Genomic DNA, 14,782 nt, shown 5'->3' with positions numbered 1-14,782 from the left:
CTTTGCTCTTTGCCAGGCCCACATCCCTCGAGATCACAAACTCAACCAGGGCATAGTCACTGCAACCCAGACTGCCTTCAATCTTCCCTTCTTTAATGAGGTCATCCACACTGGTGAGCACCAGGTCCAGAAACGCTTCTCCTCTGGCTGGTTTGTCTAATACCTGCACAAGGAATTTGTCCTCAATGTACTCCAGGAGTCTCCTGGATTGCTTACTGCCTGCCATGTAGCTTTCCCAGCAAACATCCAGGTGGTTGAATTCCCCCAGCAGGATGAGAGCCCATGAGGGCGATGCTTCTTGTAGCTGGAGCAAGAAGACTTCATCAAAAGGCTCCCCTTGTTCGGGCAGCCTGTAGTAGACCCCAACCACAAAGTGGCCTTTATTGGTCTCATGCTTAATTTTCACCCAAAGACTCTCAACCTGCTTGTGGCTGTTTCTCAGCAGCAACTCTTCACAATCTATCTGGAGTTATCTGCAACTGGGGGTCTGGGAAGCTCTTTCGGGTCCTCAGGGGCTCTGTCCATGTGTAAGCATGTGCCATGGGGGGTCGTGTCCCCTCCGTCTGGGTTTTGGTCTCGGTGCAGCGGGCGGACGCCATTTTTGCTTCAGCACCAGCCCGCTCTTCGTCACCACATGTACAGAGGGGCCGCCTCCCGCCCTTCTACGCGCCCTGCCCGCGCCAAACACCGCGCCTCAGCCTGATCGCTGGCGCTCCCTGGGGGCTGCCTCGGTATGTGAGGGGGAACAGTCGCGGCTCCCGGCTCCGCCCCAGCCTCGCCAGCGGCTCTCGTGAGGGCTGCCTGCAGCATCCATGCAGGGAACCCCTCGGGCGTCGGCACCCCCTTCCCCACTGCAGCACACGCCAGCCCCGGAGTCCATCACCTCAGCGAGTCTGTAGCGTCTTCCTGGACACTGCAGCCTTCCCCCACACAGTTTAACATTGCTGCATAGATTTAAACTGAGTTCGGCCAAGCAGCAGGTGATTTACAGTACTGTAGATCAGCATGACAAGTGCTGTGCAGCTGGGGCAGTGGCAGAGTGCCGCAGTCCCGCTTGGCAGAGGGGACTCACCTCCAGTCAGCCGAGGTTCACTCATGGCTCACTCAGTCCCTGGTTCTCTCCAGAGGTTGTCATCGCAGAGCCATTAGGAGTCCTGGACCAACTGTGGCAAGCCCCAGCCAGCCATCAGTCAAAGATAAGTTCGCTCGCCTCTGACTGTCAGCATTTCTCCATGCTCCACTACCCAGCAGTAATGCACAGAGGAGAGCACCATTTGGGTAATGGAGTCAAAATCCCCCCGATGTTTCCACCCGTCTAATTTATTCCTAGTAAAATTACTTAAGTCATTGATCTTTTTAATTGCTATTTTCAGCAAGCAGCAACTTTTTATGCACTTTTTTCTTTAAAGAAAAATTAACATTAAAATTTTGAATATTAAATGTTTTTTTATAGGAATTGACATTGGAAACTTTAATAAATATTTCTGTGAAATAACCCTATCATTGTGATTTGGTTTTCATTGGGATTTGAGCAACAAATACATATCAAAATAAGGATGACTTTCCTAGCAGTTTTAATTATTCTTTTTTTTTTCTCTCAGTGACAAAAGAGTTGTGAAAGATCTTAAGGAAATATCTTCAAAATCTGTAACAAAGCCAACATATTCAACTTCTCACTGTTTTCCAACTCTTTTGCCTACCAGTGCACATATACACTATTTTTAATGTTGATCTCCCTATTGATCAAGCACAAAAAAATGCAGAATGCCAATATACACCCCATGCATACCAAGATGTTGAAAACGGACAATGCAGTTTCCTTCAGCCCAACTGAAATTAACTGTGTAAAGAAACAAATATGGATGTGAGCTTTTAACTGTTGTAACAGGTATTTAGCAGACAGCATACTCTCCATGCATCTCTGAAACATACCATACTCTGGTGAGTTCCTGCTAGTACTGATCACTTTATTCCTCATGTCTTTCAGGGTACATACTGTTTATCTTTTATGCTTGCTTTTCCAAAACAGCATAGCCTAGACATTTATGTTTGGCTAGTGGTCTACAACAGAGACCAGATTCCTTCCCAAACGCTGCTGACCAGTGAAACCTTTTCACTGTCTGTTTTTAAGGAAAATTCTTTTGAAATTTAACAACTTGTTGTCAAAGGTCATTCATCCTACCAGCACACACAATGCCATTACTTACCCTCGGGAAAGTGGATTTTAAAGGAGTTTAGCCCCACTTTTTCCCAACTCCTCCTCAGAAGGTTAGTTTTCTATTTCCAGCCATTTTGACAGGAGCACACAGTTCTTGCTATTTAAACTCTACTTAGCAGGTAATAGTCACTCGTTTTGTAGTGAACACATACCACACCTGTGCCCTGTAGTATTAAAGTTAACACAAGACATTTCCTAAAGTGAGCACCATAGGAGAGCTCTGGAGCTCTCCACAGACTGAATTCCCTGCTCCTACACAAAGACTGTTTTCAGCTAGTAAACTTTATGCTTTCCTCTTTCCAGCTGGTTCCCAATTCCACACCTAAATCTACAGAACAGATGCACTTGTCAAGGTACATATTGACCATCATAACCTAAACAGCTTTTTCATACCTGCAATAGGTGTGGCTCTGAAGTGCATTCTAAGGCAAGGCAGCTAATTGGTGAAGCACCAAGCCACTGTGGAACAGTTTTGTGAATTGTCTGATGGATATCTGATGTGTGGAATAAAAGTGCTCAATGCATAAGACTGGAAAGTCAAGCTGTAAGAGGTAAGAATGTACTCAGTTCTTTGATTGTTCCTAGTAGATAATTCTGCTGTCCAGAGACATGGATGTTATCATGCCCCGGGACCAAGTCAACTAATGCATTTTACCAAGAAGAAATGCATTTTACCTAAAAGAACATGCAATAACATCAATGCAACTGCTTGAGATGCACAGGAACAGACAGAATAGAATCTAGTGGCAAGGATAATTGTTCTAGCTGAGCAAATGGACACTTGGTTAAAATACTGCAAGGAAAGTGAAAGAAAGGCTACAGTAAGGCTTTATCTACAGCAACAGGAAATAGAACAATCTGAACAGCTTTTTTTTTTTTGAGGGAGGAAGGCAGGAAAAGAGATAGCAAAAGTGAATCTGATGTTCAAAAACAATTATATTGTCAAAATCTGTATTCACCTGAAGTGAAATGCAACATATTTGGATGAGTTGCATAAAATCAACATAGAAGAAAAACTGAAGTGGCACCCTGTTACAGTACAGGAGGAGCTAGCATAGAGTAGAATATTCAGACAAAAAAGTGCTTTATTTTATTTATTTTTGCCACAACATATATATATAGAAGCTGAGAATTTCTGCCTTAAGCTATCAAGAAGACCTTGAGCTTGACACATTTCTGGGAAGGATTAGAGTCCCAAGTACAGGCAACTCCCCACCTATTGATATGGTTCATTATATCTATATAGAGATACTATGTTAGGGTATATAGATCCATAGCATGGAACAGTCTTCAGATATACATTTAAATTTGTCAGCGTGAGTTCTAGAATAATATAAGGCTTCATCCCTCAGAATATCAGGCTTAGAAACCACTCATTTAGAGGAAAGGATATTTTCTAACTGCCTATGTTGGTCTTGCCAGTATAATGCATTAACTAAATTGAATGTGTTGAGTTTTCACTAAACCAAAGAACTCCAAATGGTGTGTGGAACAGGGAATTGGAGAAGTCTGATTATTTTTTAAAGACGTTCTGCACAAGTTTTTAGTTGAAATCTGCTTCCCACCGAGTAAAAAGAGGCAAGTCTTTGATCAGGTTTATTTAAAGTCCTCAAGGTCTAAACTTTGAAATTAAAAGAATGCGAAATTTCACCATTGTAAGTACTTAATATTTAAAGAAAATAACAATATGAACCATGTTAACTGTAATAGTGAAGAACCACCTGCATTCTTTCCCTATCATACTGGTAAGACAAAATCCCATGGACAGTGAAGACAAAACTCTCTAGTCCAATTAAGGGAGGCTATTCCATATTAACAAAGTAGTGTTGACCATGCCCTTCTGAAAGCCCCTATTGAACATAAACTAGTAAGGTTTCTACAATCTTTCATCCATTTTACAATACTTAGTAAAAACAAGTTTTGTTTTAGATTGCCACTGGACAGAGGAAGAAAAATTTCTACAAAAAGGATACCTTCTGGTAGACACTCAAGTCCTTTAAGTGTCTCTGATATATTGCAACTTACCACAGAGATTTTAACTGAGTTCATTTTTATCATCTTTGGTCAATTTGTGTCAAGAAATATCGCAAAACTGCTTCCTACAGGTACTAAATAGCCACACAGTGATTTCCAGACCTAGAAAAAAAATTCCTTGACAGGCAGAAGAGATTACTTAGTACCAACTGCCAAGCTTCAGAAAGTTCATCTTTGCAAGGAATGTGTACACATCTGCTGTTGAATATTCCACGAGGGATAGCATTACATTTCCTTGGCACACCATCTCCTCCACTGGCACACTCAAGCAGCATCAGATGTTATTGTCTGTACCATATCAGCTCTGTATAAAAATGGACATCTTTTGCCCTGTCACATCAGCAACTTCCCTTTCCACTGAAATCTCAGAGTGCTTGCCAGTATTCCAGGTTTGCAGTTTCTTCCCTCTTCTTCCTCTCCTACGTAAGCAGAATGCTTTTCAAGTCTCTTTTCAGATGAATTTTGTTCCATTTCAAATAAACAATCTTTTAATGGAATAATCAGAGGCTGTATTTTGCATAACAATAGTCTCTCGATATGCCAAACATGCACAAAAGATTAGATACTGGAAGCACCATTACCTACCGTACCACTGTGTACACACAACTATGTTCCTCCTCAAGCTGCCAATGCTACCCTTGTCCTGACACTTAGCCAAACCCTAAAACATTAAATTGAATAGCACTCATAATACCTGCTAGTGATTGATGTGTCACTGGCAACTGACAAATTCACAAGACAACAGTAATGTGTAATTTGTCATTAATGGACCCAGCTTGATATCATTCACGGCCAGTTTAAGAAACTTAACTCAGAACCAATTCATTCACACAAATGTGACAATCAAGAAAATCACTCTCTCCAGCACTAAGGAAAGAATAAAAAAGATGAATATGAATTCCTATGGGAATATAGGGTTGGCATAAAGTACTCAGCTCTGGAGAATAAAAACCTGTTTATTCACTGAAAAGCTATCACAGAGGGGAGGCAATTTCTCCAAAACTGCAGTTATTTGACATGCCTCAACAATAAACTGGAGAAAATGTTTTCAGAACAGAGAAGCTCTTCTCTCCCCACCACCTCCCCTCAGCGATGCTGTTAAAGGTAATTATCAATTCTTGTCTTGATAGTGTCTTAGGTTCTTCCTCCATCCTGAAGAAAAATAGCATAATACATACCATACAGAATTATAAGCAGAAATCTCAAGACAGACGTGCTTAGTTAATACCACAGTGAGGTACCTGAAGGAGAAATACTCATTTCTGCATATCACACTTGGGACACAACTCTGACAAGGGATAACCTGTCAGAACTGTTCCTTCAGAGAAAGGGTATTTGTCAGAGGTATTTTAAATTAAGACCATGTGATACAAACAAGCCACCCAGCACTGCTAAATTCCTCCCATTAGAAGTATGCATGTGCACTTACTTACACTTATTTCCCTCCAAACACCACTACGTATGTTTAGGATAGCAAGTTCAGAGAAAGAAGACGACTAAGTTATAATTTTGGGACTTTTAGACATCATTAATTACAAAAGGGTTGTCTATGATTAGTGAAAACAACCACTGAGTAACACATCCTATTCCTGAGTGGCCTGTCCAGTAGCAAGCCATATCTTGTAGTATGACTGTAATAGTGGTAATATTGCACATGTAAACATGTTTGAGAAGTACAAGATGCATGTGGTCATTCATTTTACTCAATATAGGGGAACAGCAATGGAGACGTTATAGGAAGTTTGACTAGAGGTGATTAAATACAACTATATCTGAAATACTGACTAAAACTGCGCGTCTGCTTTGGAGGCATCAATCCCCCATGTGCTTTAGGTCAGGACACAAGACAGGAAAGCAATAAAACATGATTCACAAATAGATCCTAATTACTAAGTTCCAAGTTGCAGGCAAATGCTGAGTGTGGTTAAAAAATCCCACTTTAAATGTTTGTTAAACATGGAAGTACAGGTTGACAACATGGATGCTACTGTACACAATCCTAAATCTGGAAAACAATGTTGAATTAATTCAAAGAACCCACTGCTGCAATGTTTCTTTAAGAAGCACAGGTAAAAAGCAGAAGGAAGGAGATGGGAAAACACTTCAGTTTAAACAATATGCAATACCAGGCTTCAGGCATGAGTGTTGAGAGATCATTCTTTAAATAGCTGACAGTTAACAGTAAGAACAAGAAAACCAAAGACAGCAAATACACAACTTTGTGTGTCATCAGATCTTATAAGGTACCAATTTATAAGTATTCCAGTATCTATGAAAGTGTTTGTTCCTTCCTTTGCTTCATGAATTCTAAAACTTGTCTCATGATTCATCTGCAAGTTCCTACCTGCAATTCACAGTTTACTTTTCACTTCAATCTCTTGTTAATCACTCAGGCAACAGAGCTAACATAACCAACAGGCAAAGTAAAATATCTAACAACCAAAGTAGTCCAAAAATATTCATCCAAAGTCTTCCATATATAAAAATCTACATGTAGGTTATCTGTCAATGTATTGACATGAACCAGTAGTAAATTGGGAACTAACCAAAAACAGAAATCCACCTGCAGTGAATGTGGTTTAAAACTAGTAGTTCAACTTGTGCTCCATAGGGCAATGATAAAGTGCACTAAATGCCTAACCCCGTCTCTTAATTTAATCCTCTGTCATTTATCTCAGTTTTCATGGTCATCAGTTCCAAAGATGAACATGCTTTCCCATATTGAAAAATGGCCATCAGTTTATCCATATCTGTGACCTAGAAAATTTATATTTAACATGTATAAGATGTTTTTAAGGATTACATTCTAATCATGCTCGGGAGAGGCAGCTATTAAGTGGAAGTCTCAAACTTCTCTTGACTGCAAGTTACCCTCAAAATTACATTCAATGGTCTTGAAGTGAGTGCTATAAGGGACTGGGAAGCAGGATTTCCAGGTTCTGCTCCTGACTTTACTCCATAATCTTGTGCAATTTCACTAAGACAAAAAGAAAAAAACAAAGTTCTACTAAAAGACAAATGAAACAACCCCATAGCCAGTGGTGTGGTGTTAGTGCGACTAATGGAAATACTGTATATGTAGTGCCTTTACCACTTTTTTTTTTTTACAGTTGTCTTGTTTTTCTAGTATTGAGGCTTTTAACTCTCTAGGAATCAGTTCCGTGCTTTCTCTGAAGAAAAAAATATTACCTCTACAAATATTCCTATTCCTAAAAATCACAAGCTTTCTGGCAACACAAAATTCCAGTTTCAACTACTAACAGCCCTTACCTGCTTGCCATTGCCTTCCATGCATACTAGGTTTCTCACTGAAAGCGTAGGGGGTAGGGCTGTGGTGTAAGTTACTCTTTCAGAGATAAGGATAATATTTTGTCCTTACTTATATGAAAAGTGACAATAAGGTAGAAACATGGACATACTGTAAGTAACCACAACTCTTTTTTCACACTTGTAAGCATCTCTACCAAAAGCTCAACAAGCATTACTAAAAATGCAGCAGACAGCAGGGAACGTGTTTTTTTTGGAGACAAGAAATGGGTCACAAGCAAATTCCTGTCAATATTTCAGCATCAGAACTGGAAAGTGGTATTCTGTTATTGTTAGGTCCCAGTAGAGACAGCTCACCACCTCCCATCATCCTTGACTTGTTGGGCTTCAACCAAAACTAGTAAGGAATAAGTGTTTTTCAGTAACCTGCTTGAGCTTCTATCTTCAATATCATGCATTTCTCACCCACAGCCTTGTAATTTCCTTTGGCACACCCTGTCTCGGAGGTTTAGCAATTCCAGCTGAGAGATGGTTCTTCTAAATACTTTTAGGTGTTTTTTCGTGAAGAAACATGTCTAGATCTGAATACTTCCTTCTCTTGGCCATTTCACCTCCAGTTGGTGATGAGGCTTAGGAAATAGGATGTTTTTTCACAGGAGTCTGGGAACAGATACTCAGATTTTTAAAAATTTTTTATTTTTTATTTTTTTTAAACAGACCTCTATATCCCCAACACTACTTAGAAATCAAGAGAACTGGCAAAAACAATAAATATAGGCAGTGCAAGGAGGTAAGCACACGAAAAATGAATTCTTCTAGTGCATAAAGAAGAATTCTGTGTAACAGCTAAGGAGCTAGAGGTGGCTTTAGGTTACTTTTTCAATTCCTCAGTCTCTGGCTAGTATAGGAACAGGCATTTTTCCAAAGCAGATTAAAGTAGCCATACATAACCCCATGCTAAATTTTTGCTTGAGTTCAGCAGTCATGTAAGTAATTGCTGACTACACTCTAAACATGAGCCAAAAGACTTCTAATCTGGATCCAAGTCTCCCTGGAAGCTTAGAGGTACTTAGATCCAGCTTTCTGGGTCACATCCAATTTTGAACTCTTTTGTTTATCTTGTACAAGCTATTAAGTCTCCATTAGATGAGGAATTTAGAACAACAAGTAACAGCATGGCCTTCCCTAGCGACCTGTGTGATGGCCATGTCATCCAAATAAGATCTCTTAACTAAGAGAGACTCAATAGTGCTAACAGTGAGCAATTGCTTAGGAAAAAAAAGCTGTAATCCAATAAAAAAATAGAAGAGACCTGAACTGGGAAATGAAGCAGTGAAGAGAGGAATGAATTTACAGAATGGTGTACAGCCTGAACAAAAAATGTGAGCATCTGGTCCCCCTGTTTCACAGAACAAAGGAAGATGAAAGGTGGAAAAGGAGAAAGAATCATCATTCAGGGAGTGTGAAATCAGCTTGAGGAACTTATTGCTTACGTGCCAAGATTCTGACTGGATTCAAAGGAGGAAGTTATGCATAGCAAAAATACCCCAAATTATAACAGCTGCTTTTTAAAAAGCTATGTTTAAGAAAGCAGGGAAGAAAATGTAAAGGACAAGGTCTGTGTCTTTCAGCCTTAATTTGGTCTCTGGAAGGTGACAAGTATAGGAGGTGCAAGATTCTCATGCCACCATGGTTTTTCACAGCTTTAACAAAACTCCCAGTGATGCCCAGTGTTGAAGATCATCTACTGGGACACCTGGACCTACACAACACTTCTGTTTTCCCATGAAATGTTGAGTGTTGTAGTATAAGCAATATTTTATTTAACCAAGGTCTGTTTTCAGTTGCTTGTACATCAACATCATTTTCCTTTACTCTGATAGCTGCTTGTGAGGAGCAGTTTATACAGTCACAGAAGCCATTTGGCAGCTTAACATGCCCTGGAAACCCTGCACACAGCTGCCCATGACTGAGCAGTCAGTTCACTGCCAGTAATTAGACATTATGAGTGAATGGCACCAGAGTCTTCGTAGCCAGCACACTCTGGCCGAAGGCACCAATGCTGCCAAATCCCACTGCAAGGGAAAGCCCTCTACAGCTACAGACATCCTCTGAGGAGCATGCAGGGCCAGACCCCAGCCCACAGCTACAGCCTTCAATGAACTGAGCTGCAATAAAGATGAATTTAAGTTTCAAAGCAATCCTCAAAGTCATCAGGTTCCTGAGGTTTACAGGTACCACATGCATTGCATCTGGGACTGTTTGCTGTACAACTACTAAGACACTATAGAACACCAGCCTCTCCCTGAAGTATAAATGCAGAATTTTACTTTTATGCTATGTTTTCCAGTCAGCTGCTCTTCTTCCTCTGCACTGTAGGTAATTGTTTACCTGTACCCCTCATCCTTCATGTCTGTCTACACAAAGGAAAGGCAGTGCTGGGTGAGAGAACAAGAAGCAGCCTATGTGCAAAGGGGAAAAAGTAGCTGTCAGGTCTTGCATGCAGGAAAGAGCAGCTCAGCAAGAGTCAGCTCCAGAACAAAGGACAAAACTGACAGTTGGAGTCTCGGCCAGGTTCAGACATTGGATAAGGTCTGCTAAATTCACCAGTGCTCCCCTATCACCTCCACTTGATCCTAATTCTGAAGAGTATATTGGAATAGGATTGTTAGTGGCAACAGATGCTCATGAAAAGTTCATCCACATCTTTAAAGCAGCAGCTGCTGGAGACTAAGCATAATGCAGAAAAATATCAGGAAAAGCCCAGTCCTTCAGTGCACTCTCTTCACTAGCATCCTTTACACATGATGTACAACATCTGCTACCACGTGACTCCTCAGTGCATAGATGCTTCTCAGTCCCAACGCAAAATACTCCCAACAGCAGTCCAAAAGCTCTGCAGAAGTACTCCAGACACAGAGGGCACTTCTAACTCCAGCTCTGAGACTCCCATGTTGTCCAGCCAACACGATCAAGGACAACACAAGCTAACCATCACTGTCACAAATCTAGCTATCTTTAAACTGAAAGTTGCAGCTATGCTATGATGTTCCTATTACCTGTCATGCTCTGGTAAGTGGAAGAATGCCTCTAAACTTCATATTTACCTGACCTATTCAGGCACAAACTTACAGAAGCATGAAAGACTCTGGCCCCACAGCCACTTCTAAACTATTCAAGCAGAATTTACCCTGTCAACCTCAAGTCACTTCAACTCATTTTTACATTCTACAAGTCCACTATCAGCTATAGGTTTTTTCTGTGTTTAACTACATTAGGGATCCCAAGCTGATCAAGATGAGCATTTAAGACCTAAGTTAGCAGGGCAAGTCTTATAATTCATTTCCCAATAGAACACTGTTTGAGGTATTTGAGTGATGTTGAATATTTACATTCAAGTTTTACCAAAGTAATTACCAGTTTTTATTTTTAATTTAAAAATACTTGCACAAAAATTCTAAAAAAAGCCACGTAAGTACATTTCCCTTCTCTCAAAATGCCTCTCAAGTTTTAATTTTCTTTAGAAGTTAATGTTTTAAATATTTCAGATAAGATTTGGTAACATATTGCAGATACTAGAAAAAGATTTGCATAGCAACAGTAACACAATTTTCTCCCACACAATGACCCTGAGTTTTCCTAAAAGTAACCTGAACAAATGAGATCAGATTCATTTTTGGAGTGGCCTCACAAGGTTTACTGCAACTACCCTTAAGATGAGTCTGTCTGAATTGCCTCTGGAAACTTGTCCACTCGTTGCTTCATCAAAACTGTGCCTGTGTTAAAACTTCCCAAGGAATGAATGCATGGTGAGGTTTACAGGCACCCAACATTCATTTGGCATATTTCAGTTAAATACCACTCAACATAATACCTTTTGGTCACACTAACAGTTTAGTTCTTTTATCCTTTGATAGTTCTCTGGATTATTCCGATTTCTTTGCCTAAACCATTGAATCTTCAGTCACCATACAGAAAAAATACTAAGGAGCTTTTGATCAAGATATCTCTTTAGTTCGCCTTAACAAGTAGCACTGATTTTTAAAGAAAATCACCAGAAAACTACACAATAAAGCACTCTAAAAACAGGTGCCAGATATAAAACGGACTTCAGATAGCTCCTGGGTTCCCCTAATATAGTTCACTGGCTGCTGAGCATTCAGAGATCATAGTTATGAGTCTCCCCAGCACTTAAGGTATGTGGTATGTTCCCCAAGATATATGGAAAGCATTAACCAATACAATTGCAAGAATGTTAGGCATAATGGTTAGGAACTGTCGGGATATAGCATTTTTCCAACCACATCTGCCAAATGGAGATGTTTCTAAGCTTCTAAGCAGTGACATCAGATGAACAGAGATGTACAGAAGACTTACTTCCTCTTCATTTTGTCTCCAATAGGAAGGGAACTATCAAACACTGCCAGCTAGCAGTGCATACTACAGACTCACTGGCAAACTGGGCAGATGCAAATGAAGGCAAGGAAACACTTGGGGAGTGGTGGGTGCTTCATTTAAAATCTGTGGGCAGATGGTCCGTATTTATTCAGCCAGAGATGAAGTCAGAAAGAACCACAAAGCTTTAATAAATATTTGTTCTGTCTTTAAGACAGCTTCTCTGCAGAAGGTAGAAAGGTTTCTGGTCTATGTTCTTTGAAAACTACTGTTTCTCTCTCCTCTTTTCCTTTTGCAGCAACACATTTTGCTCCAGTTAAACATTTCCCCCTCCTGCCCATGATATCTGCTCCAGCACTGTACCTTTCAGATAAATGAGCTCTTCCTTCATGTTAATCATCCCTAATGAGACAGACATATCCATAAATTTAGTTTCTCCTCAACGTTTTTTAGATCCTGATATGGAGGCCTTCTGTTGCAATCCCCTAGACACAGGGAAGCAGGTAGGTCAGATTATGATTTTTTTTTATACCTTGGTTTAATGCAACTCAAACAGCAAGAGGGCAGAAAAGTGGTAGTAGCCAAGGGAAGTAAGCCTGGGTTGCAAAGGATTGTTTTTGACTCAGCAATTAAAACACCTAGTCACATCTATACTTGCTTTAGGACAGGTGCAACGAACTGTGTGGAGTGATATTACCTACCTTCTATAGCAAAAAAAATTAGGTTCTTCCCATCTCCTTCAAACAGTTTGCATAATTTGAAAGAGAAACTTTTTGTACAAGGTTTACCTTTCACAAATGTAGAAGTACATCTTGAGTTGATACTTAAGAACCCCAGGACACTAATCAAAGGATAGTGCCACCTCTTGAGGGCAGTATTCAAGCAGGTACCCTGTGCAGGATCTCCCAGAACCCTGCACCTTCTCATGCAGGGCAGGAAAGGAACAGGGAATGCAAGACCTGTCATATATGTATTTATGAAAGACCACTTCTGTTGACACATATCACACTGTCATGTCAACCATATTCATGAAGAATTTTTATTCTTGACCATACTGCATTGCCAACTGTTCCCAATCTCAAACAATCCTACTGAGCCAGCATCCCACCCAGGAGCATTTAGCTTTGAATAATTGCATGAATACTTGAATAATTGCTACAAATTGTAAACAGGCTATTTTCTAATAGTAGTAGTTCACACTGTTTACTTTTTTCTTTCAAAGACCTTTTGGATATAACTTACTTCTAGACAAGTACAGAAGAAAATTAAATTGACCTGAGCAATAATGTTAACAGCATATTGTGAACATGGTTAGGGAAATCTAGCAGATATTCGAAACTGTGTAAAGAAAAATAAAACCACCACAGAAGACCTGCAACACCCTACATGCAGGGTTAAAGATCTGCTAGAAAACCTTTATCACCTAAAGATCTTAGAGGCAGAAAATGGATTTTTCAATCAAGCTGACCATATGGTGGTGTTTTTTCCTAATACTCCATGTTATGTTCATGCAGAAAAGATAAATCATAGAAAAGGTCATTACATGCTTAATCTGATGTTCTACAGAAAAGAAGCCAAATCTGTAATATTTTTGTAATTTCAATGCAACAAGAACATTCTTACCGTAAGGTGGGGGAATACTGTTAATACCCAAGTCTGACACTCTTAATCTTTAAGTATACAGACCACTACACTATTTTGAGTAACCTGCAATTTTCTTCATAGATCTTCATTTAGTGAGTTATTTTCTTCTTTCCAACTAACTGAAAAAATACAGCAAGTGTTTTTTATCATCTCTTTCTGACACTGGACATTTCAAGATGTTTTAGTGGAAAGAATGAGCTATTCCAAATAGATGAAAGATTTTTGAAGTATTAAGTGTTTTTCTAAAGAAAAATAGTAATATATACGTAAGCCCATCTTGATGTTTTTGAAGAACACCTCTTCATACAGGTATACTGCTTTAAAATTGACCCTGGCTTTGTAGTGTTTTAGGGAAATGGAGCTTTATTAAATATAGTTTTTCTAATACAAGTGTTTTCTATGCTAAAACTGAGTCTTAGATCCACCTGAGGACTACTCCACTGGCTTCAGTTATAAATCTGTCCCAAGTCTTCAGACAATAGTTTTCTCTTTATTTTACAGATGTTCTTGTAAGGGGTGGCTGAAGTTATGTATACATATTGTTTATTTTTCCCCGTCAATCCAATACTCAATCTCACAACATTTAACCATTTTGCTTCCACTTTCCCTAAATAACATCTCTGAGCCAAGACAACAAAATCCAGAAAAGGCACCTAACATTTTTAGAAGGTATCAATATCTGAGAAAGTAGCCCTTGGAGCTATTAACCTTAAGGGAAACAAAAACCTAACGCTTTGGCTAACTTGTCACAGAACTTGATATGTCAACATGTACAGATTTTCTCTGTGGGAAGGAGAAATTAAATCTTCATCTACTGTACCATGAAGATTTCAGGCATTTTTATGCCCTGGGCTTGGTTAATTTCACTGACTTCAGTGCCAAGGAAGTACAAAGAGCAACAGAAATTTGATGTTAAAAAAAGCCTGTGTTGAAGGAACTCAACCCAACAAAATCCAATTGACAAATGGCAGGCAGCCAACTGCATGCATGCAACCAACCTTTTAAATGCTGTTCACACAGACTTGTAGTACAAACAGCTCATCTTTTACAATCTGCCTTTAACAAAATATTTGAATATATCCTCAGCCAGTGTAAGGTGGTAATGTTATCTGATATTTAGGTACTCTTTAACACGTGTGCAAGAGTTCAGGATTTAGTGTGTGAATTTCATGGGTGATAACAGCCTGAGAACCTATACTATGATCTGTAAATTTCCATGCAAGC

The 14,782-nt window shown here is 39.6% G+C and overlaps 1 long non-coding RNA gene across 2 annotated transcripts in view; it reads right to left on the bottom strand.

Moving 5' to 3' along the window:
• LOC136790367 (uncharacterized) overlaps window positions 1-14,782 on the bottom strand; it is a 42,796-nt gene that overhangs the window by 18,358 nt on the left and 9,656 nt on the right. The window contains exon 3 of one of the 2 annotated variants that reach the window (XR_010830191.1): window positions 3,936-5,404. The exons of the other annotated variant lie outside the window; for it this stretch is intronic. This is a non-coding gene — a long non-coding RNA (uncharacterized lncRNA). Of the gene's footprint in view, window positions 1-3,935; window positions 5,405-14,782 lie in introns of those variants that run through there. 2 annotated transcript variants of the gene reach the window in all.

This window comes from Anser cygnoides, chromosome 3 (genome assembly GCF_040182565.1).
Source record: "Anser cygnoides isolate HZ-2024a breed goose chromosome 3, Taihu_goose_T2T_genome, whole genome shotgun sequence".
Lineage (NCBI taxonomy): Eukaryota > Metazoa > Chordata > Aves > Anseriformes > Anatidae > Anser > Anser cygnoides.
This window is presented reverse-complemented; position numbering and strand designations above follow the sequence as displayed.